The following is a 15,849-nucleotide window of genomic DNA, read 5'->3' on the forward strand; positions in this document are numbered from 1 at the left end:
CTTCCCACCCCAGGGGGTGACTCTACAGCCCTGTCCCCCACCAGGGGGCTGACCCCCCTCCACAGCCCTTCCCCACCCCAGGGGGCTGACCCTCCACAGTCCCTTCCCCGCCCAGGGCGCTGACCCCCCCGCCCTTCCCGCCCCAGCGGCGCTGACCTCCCCGCCCCGGAGTTTCCGCTCCTCGCTCCCTTCCAGCTTCCCCAGCCCGGAGCTGAGCGCCCCCTGCCTTAGGGCCGGTGCCGGTACCATGTTCCGCCTGGAGACCGCGAGCCCCGCCCCTGAGGAGCTAGACCCCTCTTCTGTGACAAGGCCGACTCGGTATTTCCCGCTCGGAAAGCCTTGGTCACGTGCCGAGAGGGCTTTTGTCTCCCTGCGTCACTGTGGAGGAGAGAGGGGTGGACGGGCTGCGCCGCAGTCTGTGGAACGGCGGTGGCGGCTGCGCGCGTCCTTTAGGTCCGTGGCGGGGGGATGTCCGCGCGGCGTGCGCCGCACCGGGGGTGTGTGTGTGTGTGCTGTCACGTGACGTGGTGGGCGCCGCTGCTTGTTTTGTGCAGCACAATTGAGGTAACGAGCGGGTCGTATGGTGTGGCCCCCCCTCAGGAGCCGGCCGTGGGCTGGGGAGACTGGGCCCCCTGGAGACGTACAGGCGGCGGGGGTGCCGCACCGGCCTAGGGAAGACCCGGAGAGATCTCATCCTCAGCCGGGGCAACCGCTCGGCGGGGAGACGAGCCCCCCCGGAGGGGCAGCGCTGACCTATCCGCCCCTCCCGTCCCGCGGGGAACCTCATTCCGCCCGCTCCCCCCCCCCCGGAGAAGGCAGAGCTCCCCATTCTCTGGGAGAGCGGAGGCCCTCCATGCTTTCTTGCTCTTTCCCCGGAGAGCAGAGTCCCCCCCCCCCGAAGAGCAGCAGAGCGCCCCATTCCTGGACGAGAGCGAGGCCTCCCTGATTATCTTCTCTTCCTCCAGAGACCAGCAGAGCCCCCCCCCCCCAGACGAGAGCAGAGCGCCACCAGCACCATTCCTCTGGGGAGGCGGGGCCCCCTCCATGATGATTTCTCTTTCTCCAGAGACCGCAGAAGCCCCCCCCCAGAGAGACGCAGGAGCGCCCCATCCTCTGGGAGCGGGGGCCCCCCTCCATGATTATCTTCTGCTTTTCCCAGGAAGCGAGCCCCCCCCCCCAGAGGAGAGCAGAGCGCCCCTTCTCTGGGAGAGCGGGGCCGCATCCCCCTCACGACTTATCTTTCTCTTTCCTCAGAGACGCCGCGCCTCCCCCTCCCCTCCAGAGGAGCAGAGCGCCCTTTCTGGGGAGAGCGGGCCTTCCTACGTTTTCTCTCTTTCTCAGGACGACGCAGCGCCCCCCCTCCCCCCGAGAGAGCAGAGCGCCCATTCCTTGGGCACGAGAGCGGGGCCCTTCCTACGTTGATTCTTCTCTTTCCTCGCGACAGCAGAGCCCCCCCCCCCCCCCCGAGAGAGCAGAGCGCTCCATCTTCTCTGGGAGAGGCGGGGCCTCCCCGATTATTTCTCTTTTCCCAGAGCCGCAGAGCCCCCACCCCAGAGGGCAGCGCGCCCCATTCCTCTGGGGAGAACGCCCCCTCCGTTATCTTTCTCTTTCCTCAGCGACAGGAGAGACCCCCCCTCCCCAGAGAGAAGCAGCGCCCATCCTCTGGGAGGGGCGGGGGGCCCTCCCATGATTATCTTCTTCTTTCTCCAGAGCAGCAGAGCCCCCCCCCGCCCCCGGGGGAGCAGAGCGCCACATTCCTTGGGGGAGGGGGGCCCCTCCCGAATTGATCTTCTTCTCCTGGAGAGATAGAACGCGCCACATTTCTCTCTGGTGGAGAACGCCCCCCTCGCTATTATTGTTCGTCTCCCCCTAGAGACCAGCAGAGTCCCTCCTCGAGAGAGCGGCGCTCCATTCTCTGGGGGAAACGGCCCCCGCATGATGATCTTTCCTTCCCCCCCCGCCGGGAGGAAGGCAGAAACGCCCCATTCCTCTGTGGCAGCCGGGGACCCTCTACGAGTTATGTCACCCCCCCCGGAGATGGCCAGACGCGCCCCATTCCTCTGCGGCGGGAGATGTGGGGCCCATCATGCATGTATTTGCACCGGCCCCCGGAGAGAGCCGACGCTCCTTCCTTTCGGGTGAGGTGTGGCCCCTCTCACAACCTATCTTTCTCTCCTCTTGGTAGGCAGAACCGCTGTGCGGGAGGCATCACTCCTCTGGCGCGCGAGTGCCCTCCCCCTTCACCACCTCTCTTCTTCCTCCACGCTCTGGCGAGCGCCGACGACCCCATATTCTCTGGGAAGAGAGGGGTGGTGACGGGAGGCCCCCGTCTTCTCTTCCGCCCCCCCCCCCCACCCCCCCCCAGAGAGGATACACTGCAGCCTGGTAGCTGTCATGTGGCACCCTGCAGCAGCTTTCCCTGCACAGCTGTACGAAGACAGCTGTAACTCCCAGTGCTGTACCAGCTGGAAGTGTAACCATACCTTAGAAGGCTTTAGGTCAGGGCTGGACAAAGCCGCTGGATGGGATATTAGTTGGGAATAATCCTGCTATGAGCAGGGGGTTGGACTAGATGACCTCCTGAGCGTCCCTTTCCAACCCTGATAGTCTATGAATTCAGAGACTCCAGTGTTAAAATGTCTTCTTGTTTGCGTGTGACGAGAGATTTGATTTTTTCATATTTTGGATTATACTTTGTGTGCCTCGCGTTTCCCCTCTGTGCTGCATGGTAAATGGGGATGGGAAGGTTGTTTACTCTTTGCAGAGATCCAGGTGTGACTGATTGCCTGGGCTGTCTGGGGCCTAGGGCCCATGTCCATGAAGATCTGAAAAAGCAATGGCACTTCATTTGACTAGCATTAACAACCAATGGATGGCCCGTCCCTGCAGGAAGCCAGCCAGTTGTATCAGCTAGAGAAACAAAGGATAAGAGGATGGCCAGGCCAACCTGTTTTTCGGGAACAAGAACAAAAGGAATAAGGAGGGCCCTCTGGGGTTGTTAAGCCGTTGGCTGTTCAAGGAGAAGTTTTGGACTGGGGCCTACAGAGGGGTCGAGAGGGCTCTGGACTAACACAGGTGGAACTATGCTATGACTTTGTTCTCATCTACTAAGAGTTTCTATATCTGTGTTCCAGACACCTAAAAACCCATCGGGTTTGTACACCACTGGCTTGAGTATTCCAGTTTAAGTACATTGGGAGTGCATTGTTTCCCTTTGGGGATGTAAGTGATCCACTTCAGGTGACTCACTGAGGGAGCTCACAGCGTAAAGCAGGGGTGTTGAAGGCACCAAAGTCAGTCTCAAGAAGATGGTGAAGCCAAGGGGCTTACCAAGTGATTACGTGTAACAACTGAGGGAGCTGACACACTGAAAGCGTCCTCCACACCAGGGACTGTTCACAGACCATTCAGAGCATCAGTCCTGTGGATCCATGTCACTCAAGCAAGGATGTTATAGGGTGGTGTATCCTCAATGCTGGCCCGTAAGTGCATATTCAAGGCTCTCTGGCTCTCTTGGTGAATGAGGAAAGGAGGATGTGGAGGAAAGTGAGTTGGGACCACAGAAAAGGGCAAGAATTGGCGGGGAGAGATAGCAACCATTCTAGACCGTATCGGGGTTTTTGTCATCAGCTACCCTGTAAGCCTGGGAGTCTCTATACTGTGCAGCTTTGGTTGAGAGCTGACACCAGCCCAGTTCCCTTGCCAAGCAGGACAACCACGAGTACCCTCCCAGTCCCGCATTCTCCCCAAACGTCTTTCGTGCACTACTCGTCCCACTTACTGAAAACCCCACAACACCTTATTCAAGTCCACTGCTCCTGTCAAGAGACGGCACACCAGCAGCTTATCAACTGGGGCTGACAAACCTCCACTTCAATAGAAGCACTGCATTGCTTATGGTAAAGTAAAAAGTTTTATGAAGAAAGGGACAGGGGTGAAGTGACACCAAGCACAAGGAATAAGGATAAGAAATGGTTACAAACTATACAAGTTAAAAATTAATCACTTTAAACTAAAATCAACACTAGACTTTTTGTTCAAAGAGGTTTTTCTCACCATAGTATTTCTTCCAGCCTGGCGGGCTGTCTTTTAACTGCCCCAACACATGCATGCTGAAGGTGCCTTGGGTTTCTTTTAACTCACTCAGGTGAGAGGACACTTTAGAGTTTCTTCCCCTCTTTATAGCTCCAGTAATCTTTGAAATGTATTTTCTGAAGGTATATTCCACGATAAAGTTCCTTCCCTGCTGGAGTGGATGCCATGCTGGTTTCCCTCATTGGATTTTACAATGCAAATTGATCTTCTTCAGCTCTGCTACAAATTGAATAGCCCCCTGTCCTTGGCCACATCTGGCTTGAGTTGTCGTAGCTTCCTACTCAGATTTGAACCTTAGCGTTTCATAAACTGAGAAGCTAGCATGAACCCTCTAAGCTTAATACAAGCTTAGATCGTGATTAATCGCTGCCACCAGCCAAGGATTTTTCCCAGGGCCCTTTGGGGGCTCCCTCATGATCTCCAAAACCTCTTGGGGACCCCAAGACTCAGAAGCCCTGAGTCTTACCACAAAGGGAACAACCCCTCCCCTTGTCTTCTTCTTATTACTCCCCAGGCTTCCCCTCCGTGGGTTATCCTGGAAGATTACTGTAACTTAACTCCCTTGAGTTACAAAACAGAGGGACATATACCTTCCCACCCCCCTCACCTTCTTCCCCTGAGGCTGCACGATTTCACCCTCCGTAAATCTAACACAAAGAGAATTTCCCTTTCCTTCGTTTCCTTAGCCTACCCAAGAAAACCAAACAGTCTAAAAGAAGCTTTATATAAAGAAAGAGAAAAACACTAAACATAGTCTCTTACAAGGTTGACCATACAGGGTTTCAATTGCTTAAAGGAAGAAATGAATAAACAACCTTATTCAAAAAGAAATACAATTTAACACATTCCAGCCAACTACACGCATGTAAAACAAAAACAATATAAAAACCTATATTGTTTAATACCTGTACGTACCAATCTGGAAACAGAAATTAGAAGCTTGAAGAAGAAGATCACTCTCATAGTTTTTTTCTGAGAGACAGACAAAAGACCACACCCCAAAATTTCTCCCTGACCTTGAAAATCCAGGGTTTTCCTGATTGGTCCTCTCGGTCAGGGTGTTTGGTTCCCTTTTGTTAACCCTTTACAGTAAAAGAAACATTAACTTAGCTACTGTTTATACAGAAGTGTCTGGAAAAAAATGTTTTATTAATTTCCCTGATGTGCCGCTTTAACAACATTTTAGTCACCAATATTTCCAGGACATCTGTATGAGTCTTTTGTAGGTTAACGTATGTAACCTGACACAAGACTGATCAGTGAGTTATTAATTTTCACTTGATACCCTTACATGACACCCTCCTGTAGATACAGCTGAGTATGTCAGGGCTGACAAAGTTGCTGACACAAAATAGTGAATCACCAACTGGGCCTCTGAGGCCTCTGCTCGTGGTGAATGGAGGGAAAGCGAGGAGGGACGGCAAGGGAGGTGGATCACAGAAGGGGCAGAAAAAGGAGGGAGCGATAGGCAGACATTGCATTGGACTGAGTGGCCCTGGCTGAGCAAATGTTCTGAGTTCTTCAAGCCCAGGAGATGGATTGGCAGAGAGCTGCACAGCAAAGGTGAGGAGGAAACTAGAGCTCTGGCTGTGGAAGGGTGTGCGCGGTTCCTCAAGGATGAAACGCAGGTGACTGAAATGGCCGGAGGAAGGGAGGAGAAGGGGTAGAGATTTTCACCGTGTCCTTCTCACGTTAGAAGTCTTCCTTGTTGACTGTGACTGCTATTCAAGTCAGGCACTTCCTCCTGAATTCTCAAGCTTGCCCGTCCTTTGCTGCCAGGTAGGAGCACAGTAGGAGAATTCTACAACCTGCCTTCAGCTTTCTACATAGTAATCCAGACCTATGCACTCCATGTGTAGCTTGAGTCGGCCATCTCTGAGCATGGCTTATGTGTGAGAACTTAGAAAAGGAGACTTATCGTGTATTGCGCTTTAGGACAGTTTGGCTAAGCAGTTTAGGTCTGCTCTGCTCTAGGCAGTTAAGATGTAAATGCTGAGGCCATCTAGAAGAGTAGAAGAGAGGAAAGTGGAGGACTGAAGCCCCAACGAACTTCAGCCTGTTTGGAGATAAGGTTCTCTGCAATTACTGGATGTGGGGAAACACAATGAACCTAATTTTTCAGAAACGCACACATATATGTACATCTGTCAGTTTGGATGAGGTCCCCTGCTGGAGAAAATATCAACCTTAGAACAAGAAATAATCCTCCTGAAATGGGAACACTGCCCAAACTGCTGCTGTGGCTAGCCCTACAGGAAATGAGCTGTGTTTTTTTGAAACTCTATACTTCTCCCAGCGTTCCACTGTGCCGTAGACCATAGGCTGTGTAGGGGGGTTGGGTCTCTGTCTCCTAGCACCATTCTCAGCCTTGTCAAAGATGGCTTGAACTGCTGAACTGGGCTCCTTTCGTTAATAGTTTGAGACGGGAGAAGTGCTTTCCACCTGCAACTCCCCTTGACTTCACTGAAGTTGTGGGTGTTTCACCCCCTCAGGATCAGTCGTAAACATTACAAACTGACCCTCCTGGAGTGGAATGTAACTATCACTCAATATTATAAGGTGGGCAGGACTTTTGATGCATGATTTTCAGGCCTCTTCCAACGTAAAGGGGAGCTCGATCTTAGCTGCACTCTTATCTTCAGTTACCAGCTGAGCGGGTTTCTGTTGGAACGTCGCACAGATATAATCGTTATATCGTCTTCTAAATTTTGAGCTTCTATTCTGAGCTATTAGTCTCCATAGTCTTGCTACCAACTTGACGTAGCTGAGCGAATTGTTCCTCGTCCACGTAAAGGGTCAAAACACAGTGATAAGTCGGAACCAAATTCATTACTTCGTATAAATCTGGTATCTTTCAGTTTTGTAGTAACACCACTGCATGACTATTCAGAGCCAGCTGTACTTCAGCTCGATTAGGTACAAAGCCACTCTTTGTCAAGAATAAATCTCATTGGTTCTTTGTTGCACTGAGGATCCCTATATGTAGCAGACTCCTAAGAGGCTGGGAAAGAATCCCTGTCATGCTAGTGTTCCAAAGTTGGTTGTAAGCCAGGTGGTATGCAATGCCTTCTTCTAGGCACTAGGGTATGTGATGATGCCTCTAAAGGGTCAAGTCTACGTGGAATCAACCAGCGCTGCATCTTGTCACCACTATTGTTACTTCACTGAAATATTGATTTGGCTCAGAGCTGAGAGATCTTGGAAATGGCCACTGTTTACGTCTGACATGAAGGAAGCTATGGAGCTGTGTCTCATAGATGCACAACAAGCTGCTCAGCAGCTCTCTAAACAACTTCACAGAGAGTACCACGTGAGTAATGTGGTGGAGAGAAGTGAGCCTTATGAGACTCCAAAGGGGCAGGCATTTTAGAAGTGCGAGAAAGTTGCTCGCCAAGGGGGGGGGGGGGGGGGGGGGGGGGGGGGGGGGGGGGGGGGAAAAGGGGGGGGGGGGGGGGGGGGGGGGGGGGGGGGGGGGGGGGGGGGGGGGGGGGGGGGGGGGGGGGGGGGGGGGGGGGGGGGGAAAAAAACCTCCGGATTTAGTCTAAGAGAAGGAATTGAATCTTTTCAGGACATGCCACATTGTGTGCTGCGACAGACACTTTGGTGATCAAAAGGTCACTGTGGCAATGTTCCAGTTAGGATGAATATGTGACATACTTTCTGTGTCTTTGCACATTTTTACAAAGGTGGAAGTATTTACAGTTGCCTAATTACAGAAATTAAAACCAATTTATAAAAGAGGCAGTGTAAAAGGTTTCTACACCTGAAATCATTCCCTCTCTGTCACAAATATCCCATCGGAACCTTTGGCAAGTCACTTTAACGCTGATTCGTTACATTCATTTCTGAAAAAATGACGTGTACACCTTCCTCCTAGGCCAAAGGGGTATTGTCAGAAGCGATGCAGAAGATGGAGTAGTACCAGATGCTTGATGCCTTTTTCTTCTGAAAACTTAGTTCTGGCTGGATTTAGACCTGACAAGGAAATTTCCATTGCAGTGTTGCTTTTTCTCTATTGATGGAGATAATGTCTAGTTTTCAAACAAAAGCATTTCTTAAATTTTCCTCTCCGCTATGACCTGAAAGTTGTTCTCTTACCAAGATAGTGTCAAAATTTACCAGATAGGTTTGACTTTGTGTGTAATGTGACTGCATCTGATACGATGAGGGACACCGGAATATGCAGGCTCCACAAATATTTCCAAAAGAAGTCTTTTAACCTTCAACAAAGCAGCAATTTAAATGCAAATATTCAGAGAAGGTTCCAGTCGTCAATGACCAATCCTAAACATCTTAACCATTGAGATTCATTTTGAAGTTACAAGCTGTTGGGCGCTACCCCCCACCCAAAACAAAAAAAACAAAAACAAAAACACCAGCTTCATGGAACTGCACTGCACCATTAACATCATCTCTTAAATTAAAAAAAGCATCTTGCAGGACCAAGATCGAATTTTGGCCGTTCACCACCATAAACACAAGTTTCCCACACTTGTGCTTGAAGAAAGAGCTCGTCTATGCTGTCTCAGGTATGGAAGAAATGCTTATATCTTTCTAAGGGCTTGTCTGTCATGACATGCATCCCGATGAAGTGGGTATTCACCCACGAAGAGCCCATGCTCCAAAATGTCTTGTTTAGTCTGTAAGGTACCACAGGATTCTTTTTGCTGCTTTTATGGACACACAATTTGTTCAGTGTGTTATTCACAGCGTGCCTCCAAACCTTTTTATGCACAAGATCACTTTTTTGAATTTAAGTGCACCTAGGATTTACCCCGCCCTACTCCCCATCTCTCCCCTCCATTCAGGCCTGGGATGCAGTGCTCTGGGGCGGGCTATGGGGATGAGGATTTGGGTGCATGGAGGGCCTCCAGTTTGGGGATACTCAGGGCTGTGGTAGGGTGTGGGAGGGATCAGGTCTGGGGATGCAAGGCTCTGGGGTGGGGCTAGGGATGAGGGGGGTTTGGGGTACAGGAAGGGGGCTCTGGGTTTTGGGGGGGGGGAGGCTCAGCATGGTATTGGGCCATGGGTTTCCCTAATGGTGGCTCCCAGCAGCGGGTGCTAAGAGCAAGATTCCTGCTTGTCCTGGCACCACGGACCTGTGCCTGCACCCCGAAGCGGCCAGCAGCAGGTCCGGCCTGCAGGCCTTCCACCTTCATTGGCCGAGTCACTGACCAATGGAGTACAGAGCCAGGGCCTGGGGCGGGATTACAGTTGTTTTAATGTAAGTAGACAAGGACTTAAAGGGAAACAAGAACAAACTGTCATTTTGAAGACAGGTGAGAACTTTTTCAATGACTATAGCCTAAAAAATTAATGGATCGTCCTCCACAATGGTGAAGAAGCTTCAGATAAGTGTGGACAATTTTCACATCAAAACTCAAACTTTCCTGAACCAGAGTTTGGAAGTGCTGATGGAAACGTGCTTCTCCCTTCCACCCGTCCCTCTACCCAGCGGTGCTGACCTTCCCCTCCCCTGCCCCAGACACTCACCTCTCCTCTTTTGCAGCCTGACCTTTAAAACGCTCTAAAGAAGAGATTCACCACCTCTCTAGGTAACCCATTCCAGTGCTTCACCACCTTCCTAGTGAAAAAGGTTTTCTAATATCCAACCTAAACCTCCCCTGCTGCAACTTGAGACATTACTCTTGTTCTGTAATCTGGTACCACTGAGAACAGTCTAGATCCATACCTTTTTGGAACCCCCCTTTTAGGTAGTTGAAAGCAGCTTATATCCCCCTCATTCTTCTCTTCTGCAGTACTAATATACCAGTTCCCTCAGCCTCTCCTCATAAGTCATGTGCTCTCAGCCCCCCTAATCATTTTTGCTGCCCTCCGCTGCGGACTCTCTCCAATTTTTCCACATCCCTCTTGTAGTGTGAGGCCAAAACTGGGCACACTACTCCAGATGAGGGCTCACCCAATGTTGAATAGAGGGAATGATCATATCCAATGATTCTATTCAATTTACTCATAAATGATCTGGAGACAGGGGTAAACAGGAGGTGGCAAAGTTTGCAGATGACACTAAACTACTCAAGATAGTTAAGATCAAAGCAGAGATTGTGAAGAACTTCAAAAAGATTTCACAAAACTAAGTGATGGCAACAAAATGGCAAATGAAATTTAATGTGGATAAATGTAAAGTAATCACATTGGAAAAATACCATAACTATACGTACAATATGATGGGGCTAGTTTAGCTAGAACGATCAGAAAAAAAGATCTTGGAGTCATCGTGGATAGTTCTCTGAAGATGTCCACGCAGTGTGCAGAGGCGATCAAAAAGCAAACAGGATGTTAGGAATCATTAAAAAGGGATAGAGAATAGACTGAGAGTATATTATTTCCCTTATATAAATCCACGGTACGCCTCATCTCGAATACTGTGTATTAGATGTGGTCTCCTCACCTCAAGGAAGATTTTCTAGCCACTAGAAAAGTGTTCAAAAGGGCAATAAAAATGATTAGGGGTTTGAGAGGGTCAATATGAGGAAAAGATTAAAAGGCTTAGGTCTCTTCAATTGGAAAGATGAATATGATAGAGGTATATAAAATCACAAGTGATGTTGAAAAAGTGGATAAGGGCTTATTCCCATAATACAAGAACTAGGGGTCACCAAATGAAATTAATAGGCAGCAGTTTTAAACAAAAATAAAAGACTTTCTTCTTCACGCAGCGGCAGTCAACTTGTGGAACTCCTTACCTGAGGAGGTTGTGAGGCTAGGACTATAACAGTGTTTCAAAGAGAACTGGATAAATTCATGGCGGTGAAGTCGAGAAATGGCTGTTAGCCAGGAAGAGTAAAGAATGGTGTCCTAACCTCTTTTCGTCAGAGGATGGAGATGGTAGGCAGGAGAGAGATCACTTGATCACTGCCTGTTAGTTCACTCCCTCTGGGGCACCTGGCATTGGCCACTGTCGGTAGACAGATACTGGGCTAGATGGACCTTTGGTCTGACCCGGTACGGCCATTATGTTCTTATCCCCCAATCTGCTGGCAATGCTCCTACTTATCCAGTGCCAAAATACCATTAGCTTTCTTGGCAACAAGGGCACACTTGTGATTCATATTCAGCTTCTCATCCACTGTAACCCCCCCCCCCCCGAAAGCAGAACCCCCTTGGACAGAGCAGAGCATCGCATTCCTGTGGGGAGAGCACACACCCCCGTTCACCACCTGTCTTCTCCCCCTCCCCCCGGAGAGAGCAGAGTGCCCCATTTCTCTGGGGAGAATGGGGACCACCTGTCTCCTCCCCCTCCCTTTCGCCCCCCCCGAGCAGAGTCTTCCTCGCCACCCATCTCCCCTGCCCCTGGAGAGAGAAAAGGCAGAGCTCCCCTCCTCCCACTCCCCCTGAGAGGCCAGAGCCCCTCCTCCCCACCAATCTCCTCCCCCTCCCCAAGAGACCAGAGCCCCTTGCTGCCGATCTTCACCCCCCCGCCCCCGAGAGAGTACCCTCTCCCAGGAGGGTAGGGACCCTTGTGGTTTGAAGGAGCTTGGGGTCGGGGGAGAGAAGGTCACCAGAACCTCATTCCTTTCCATCTTAATGAGAAGGAAAGGGGCAACGGTCTGGGGGTGGGGAGAGCAGAGTCGATCAAGAAGGTCCCTCCCCCAACTCATGGAGGCCTTTTGTTTTCAGGCCTCACATTCCCTTGTTTCTTCCTTGTACCTGGCAGGGAGCTCTAGTTTCCCCTTTCTTTCTGATGCTCAAGGGGTGATGGGGGAGAAGAGCTGGGGATGTATCTGCTCCTCAGGCTCCCCTATCTCTTCCTACAAACTGGGTTTGGAGGAATCAAGGCTTCCTAGTCTGAGGGACCCCATCCTCCCCTTCCTCATAATCTCTTGCACCCCCCAATTCCCTGTCTCTCTTCTTAGGCTAGTGAGGGCCCTAGTCTCCTTTCTCCCAGATTCTTCTCCTACTGTAGGGTTGGGGGAGGCTGTTATCCCCTTTCACTCAAGGGGGGCAGCATTGCTAGTCGTCTTCTCTACCAGGTCCTAGTTTTACCTCACGGTTGGGAGGTTGGAAGCCTTTGTCAGCCCTGTCCCCACACACCCCTTTCTGGTGGTTCCCCTAAGAACATCAGAGAGGCCATTCTGGGTCAGACCAATGGTCCATCTGTCACAGTATCCTGTCTTCTCACCATGGCTGATGCCAGATGCTTCAGAAGGAGTGAACAGAACACGGCAATTATTGAGTGATCCATCCCCTGTTGTCCAGTCCTGGCATCTGATAGAGACTTAGGGATACCCAGAGTGTGAGGTTGCCTCTCTGACTACCTTGGCTAAAACTGAGGGCTGAGTGTGTCAGGCCTATTCCTCCCCACCCTGGGCCTCTTACTAGGCCTAAATCCTCTAATCCCCACCTTCCCGATGCCTCTTAATGAAGGAGGGGGCTCTGGCTTACTTCCCCTGGGATCCCAAACCCTGTGGTTTTCACTTGGGAAGGGACTCTGTCCTACACTTCTAGAGCTCTCTTCCCCAGTGAGAGGCATAGGAAGGGGGTCCGAGAGTGTAGGCTAGTGCTCTTACATGAAGCGGGGGAGAGAAAAAGCAGAACTGGAGGGCTCTTTCCCCCTGCAAACTGATTTTATTCCTTCCACATCCATTTTCAGTGTGGGAGGGGCATCTGATTTCTTCTTCATACAGACTACTACTGTCTGTCTTCACTGGTTTGAAAGGAGGGTTTTGGTCATCTCTCCCTCTCACCAGATTTCTGGCTGTCCTGTATCATGGCTGTCAAGGAGGGGGGTCTCTGATTGTCCCCCCCCCTTCTCCTGTCTGCCTTGAACTCTTGTCTCTTTTTACTGTGACAAGGACCCCTGCTTTCCTCTGCTGCCCCACTGTTCCCTGCTGCTTCTCTGTGTGTGTATTGATGTGTGATTTTTTGGGAGCAGTCCAGTCCCCTCACTGGAATGCAGGGTTGCCTGGAATGTCTGAAGGTTGCTCATGGTGGGGTCAGGGTTGTGGGCGAGGTCTCTGGTACCTTCAGAGTGAGGGTAGGGTTTGTGCAGAGGGTCTGTGTTTGGTCCCTTTTCTGATTCTAGTGCAGGCTGAAGGGGAGCTGTTGCAGGGAAGAGGAGGGTGAATTATTATTGAGCTGGATATTGTGTGTGGTTTCCATGCTGCTTTTCTTCCACTGCTTTCTGGGTACTCCCCTCTTATTTTGTGAGGGAAGTAGCAAGTCAGATGTGGCTGTGATCATTGAAAGGCTGCCCATAATACCTTCTTCCTCACAGCAACAGTAAGAAGATGAATGATCATCTCTGTATGAACACTCCCCACCCAGTCTTCCCTTGTCCCTGATGTTGCTTGGCTGCTGGGAAACTGGCATCCAGGGCTGTGCTGTCTCCTGGGTTTAGTCACTGATGTTTAGATAACAAATCTTCACTTTCATTGCTATTGTTAATGAAGAAAATTACTGCAGGAAAGTGTAAGCCCCTCTGCTGGGAACTGGGTATAGAAAGGGAACTGCTGTTGTTTCAGATCTGAATGCATTTGGGTCTGAAATCAGCTCAGAACTAAAAATTTGGTACTGAAATGTCTGCAAATGCTGTTTAATATCTGTTATGAATAGACTAGAATGAACTGGGTTTAAAACCTCTGTACTCTAGGTATGCTAACCTCTTGAGTGTGGACACATGTAGCTATCTTGCTTCAGAGGAACAGGAAAATCCCATAAAACAAAAACCAAGGGTTCTGTGTGCATACCCTGGGTGTCCCTGCAGCCCACTGTAAGTGACTGACTCAGGGGGCTAACCCTCCCCTCCCCTTGTCACCAAAGAGCAATCTGTCTCCTAGTCATCTTAATTTGAGTAAATGATGAATGCTTATAATAAAGCAGATGATCAAGGCAATAGCCTCTGGGGTGGTGTTGGCTGGTGAAATGGAGGGGCCCTCCTGGTGTGAGAGCAGCTGTTTTTTTCAAGGAGAGAAATTGGAACTGGATGTGAGTGAAGGAAAGGGAGGAGAGGATGTGCAGGACAGGAGATGCAGCACTTTCCATTGAAATGGAGCCCTTCACAACAAATGGCATCAAATCAGCCTTTGGAAAGATCTTGCTTTTTTAATATCTACCACTTCCTTTTAGCAATTCCCTTGGCCATACCATATTCCCCAGTGGAATCTGGGTTTGGATTCTTACCTGACTGACCCTGTATTTATATGGGAGCCCCAGTCAGGTATGGTGATTTGATTTAACTTTTGTTTAAAGTGTTTATTTTTGAGCTTATGCTATAAAACTTGAGCAACTGAGACTAAATCAGTTTGCAGTGTTGAAGGTGGTTTTTTTGTGCTCCTAAGGTGTTATGTGCAGGTGCTGTAGTAATTAGTGTAAATACATGCTGATAATGTATAATTTGGGGCAGATGAGGATAGTTTGTGTTTATAATGCCCTTGATATTTGCTAACTTTTACAGAAGTGGTTGTGAAAGCTGTGTTCCACTTCATACTAGTTACTGCCTTTTTAGCTTATCAGGACAGAGAATGACCTTTAAAAATGTTATGATTACAGTAAAGAGAAAATTCAGGAAATTCAGAAATGATGGCCAGCTGTTTGTTTACCTCATGATGCTTTTGGCCAGCCTCCTCCGTCTTCTACCCCAACCCTCCTCGTCACATTGCCCTGGGTTAAGGATGAATTTTCAGTATTATTACTTTACACAATTCTTGCTTATTTTTAGAGCTAACAAAATTTTTAATATTACCACATAATCTAAGCCCGTGAAAAACTCTTACACACAAAACCAAGGAGTTTGGTAGTTTATTTAACTTTAAAAATGTCTGAATAATTCTTTTGAAACTTGCTATTTAAAAGCAGGGTGTTTAGGCAGGAGATAGGTCAAGTTTTAGGGTAGGTCTACACTTAAAATGCTGCAGCAGCCTCACTAGTGCTTCGCTTATGGTAGATTTTTTCCTGTTGGTATATATAGTTCAGCTCTGCAAGAGGCAGTAGCTATGTTGATGGGAGAAGCCCTCCGATTGACATAACGCTGAGTACACTGGGGATTAGATTGGTACAACTACATTGCTCAGTAGTTATATATGATGTAAGATTGTAGTGTAGACTTTGTCTAAGACTAGCAGACATTCAAACTGCTATTTTTAGGGAGACTTTATCAGGGGCAGTGGGGAGGGATTGCTCAGTGGTTTGAGCATTGGCCTGCTAAACCCAGGGTTGTGAGTTCAGTCCTTGAAGGGGCTACCTAGGGATCTGGGGCAAAATCAGTACTTGGTTCTGCTAGTGAAGGCAGGGGGCTGGACTCAATGATCTTTGAAGGTCCCTTCCAATTCTAGGAGATTGGTATATCTCCAGTTATTACCTTTATCTGTCTATTGCTCACGCCTTTTTAACAATATTAGTTTTTCAGAACTGTTTTGTAGTAATTGGTGCTCAAGACAGGTGTGTTGAGTATTTATACAAAGACTAGAATGTTAGTAGTCTTACACTTGGGGCAGGACTTTCAGAATGGAATAAACCTGTAAACATACCTTATTTTGTCATGAAACCAATTCTTTATGGTCAGTCTTGTGGCTAAAGCACAAGGCTGGAATTCAGAAGATTTTTGCTTCTGTTCCCAGCTTTGCCACAGACTTTCTCTATGTCTTGGTAGTCACATCACTCCTCTGTGTCTCAGTTTACCCACCTGCAAAAATGGGGTCATGAGAACCAACATAGGATGGCTGTAAAGTTTTAAGTTTGAGGGTGTATTGAAATCATTGGATGGAAGATGACATGAAAATATACACATTTTTA

At 49.3% G+C, this 15,849-nt stretch overlaps 1 protein-coding gene across 1 annotated transcript in view; it reads left to right on the forward strand.

The window, feature by feature from the left end:
* The first annotated feature begins 514 nt into the window (after positions 1-514).
* Positions 515-15,849, forward strand: part of UBAP2 (ubiquitin associated protein 2) — a 154,600-nt gene continuing 139,265 nt past the window's right edge. Inside the window, exon 1 of the mRNA XM_032779853.2 lies at positions 515-564. The gene's annotated coding sequence lies outside the window, so the exon portion shown is untranslated. The remainder of the gene's footprint in view (positions 565-15,849) is intronic.

Source organism: Chelonoidis abingdonii, chromosome 6 (assembly GCF_003597395.2).
Source record: "Chelonoidis abingdonii isolate Lonesome George chromosome 6, CheloAbing_2.0, whole genome shotgun sequence".
Classification (NCBI taxonomy): Eukaryota; Metazoa; Chordata; order Testudines; family Testudinidae; genus Chelonoidis; species Chelonoidis abingdonii.